General features: G+C 35.3%; 1 protein-coding gene across 1 annotated transcript in view; it reads left to right on the top strand.

Moving 5' to 3' along the window:
* Nucleotides 1–219: 219 nt before the first annotated feature.
* The window catches only part of LOC101855719 (ammonium transporter Rh type A), a gene marked incomplete in the record, with an annotated part of 29,765 nt that continues 28,135 nt past the window's right edge, over nt 220–1,849 (top strand). Inside the window, 1 exon segment of the mRNA XM_013081539.2 lies at nt 220–400.

The raw sequence follows: 1,849 nt of genomic DNA on the forward strand, positions 1-1,849 counted from the left end.
CTACCCTATTCCCCCCTCTCTTTTTTTCCCTCTCATGTATTCGCTTACTCCACCCCCACCCCTCCTCTTCTTTCAAGAATGTTGTTTACTGCATGCACCGGATAAAAAGAAGAAAAGAACAGAACAGAACAGAAAAATTGCGAGAGGATAAGAGGAGAAAAATTCGGTCACAAAATATTATTAGCCACCGTCAGCAAATAATTGCTCCTGCAGAGAGCCAGCCGCCTCGGAACTTTGCGACCAGTGTCCATATAAAAGAGGGGGGCGGGTCATGGGCGAGCTGATATTCCACATCAACTTCAAGTCCTAACAGCCAGCCGCTTCTTACGGTTCTCAAACGGTTCGCGTTTTCCTTTTTTTTTCAATCGTCATATGAATGTCTCATGGGCGTTATCCAAATGTAAGTATTGCAAATAATTATGATTACTGTGTGCTTCCCAGGAAGTTCAGATGGTTTCAGAATGCTATCAGGTCTGCTGGGGTTATAATAACAGAATAACATTATAGATTGTAAAGCGCATAGAGCTTGCTGTTGAGGGGGAATTTGCGCTGTACAAAATGCTCATTATTACTGGCTCTGCCACGTTACGTGGAAATAGCAACAACAACAAAAACAAACAAAAAAACATTTTAAGGAAGATAAGGGGAGATAGATAATACTTTACGGTCCCTAGTGGGAAATTTTGCGATTAAATTATCGTTATATCAACAAAATGGGAACAATGGAAAAGTAGCGGAAATGAGACCTTTCTTTACGTTATTTGACATCGCTTTTTGGAATGACGAGAAAAAAAATTTTAACGGATAGCTCAGAAAAATCTGAAACAATTACACAAATGCGTAATTGTTGTCAGATAATTCAGAAAACTTGCAATAAAAATATAGTTGACTGAAAATACATGAAATTGAGGCATAGAGAAATACTTGCCAAAATTTTAAAGAAAAGTACAATGTTGAAAAAAACCATTTCAGAAAACGAAGACAAGCATGCAACAGAGGATTTCAAATTTCCTTTGAAAATAAATGAAATTGCTGAAATTTACACATTACCGTATTTTTATTTTATTAACTATACAATCAAAATGAATACAATATTCTAAACTTAACTAAGCTAATATTACACGTGAGCGCACTATTATAGATACTGAATTTGACAGGCTCTCGACGATATAAAAATGTTTAATAGATCGATTGATTTTTCTTTTTTAAATGTATTCTTTGAAAACGTATTTATTTAAGATTTTGAACTGCTCTATTTACCATCATTTTCATAATGACTTGAAGGGAAATATCTCATGAGCTCAAGACAAGTGAAAGAAATAACAATATGGACGATCTTTAAAAAATAGTAATAAGACAAATGATCTTTAAAATATTCGTGAAGTCATAAGCTAAAATTGTTGTGTTTTCCAATATGTACGTTTACTTTTCCGTATTATGCCGTAATTTTAAAATTATTTTCTTTTAACGAAATGATCAGAATGAATGTATATTTACTAAGGGTCAATATTGACGAAATTGTTAATAAGTTTTTTCAGCGGTGGACTGCCACCTTCTGTGTCAGAGTATATTTACTTCGTTCATCTTTTATTTTTATTTAAAAATTCTTTTGCTCCAATTACTTATTACTCTCCCCCCCCCCCTTACTCCCTTAGCCTTTTTCTTCAGCACCACACCGAGCTGTTCTTTCTCACATACATACTCCTGGCCCACCCTCCTTTGCTTAATTTGTTTAATTTTGTGCCAATTGTTTCATAGCACATTATGTGTTGCGTTTCTTGCAGGAAACACAGGTCGAAATTCGACAGTTGTACTGAAGTGGAGACATGAAAGGACTGATGTGGGGGGG

This window comes from Aplysia californica, unplaced genomic scaffold (assembly GCF_000002075.1).
Source record: "Aplysia californica isolate F4 #8 unplaced genomic scaffold, AplCal3.0 scaffold00135, whole genome shotgun sequence".
Lineage (NCBI taxonomy): Eukaryota > Metazoa > Mollusca > Gastropoda > Aplysiida > Aplysiidae > Aplysia > Aplysia californica.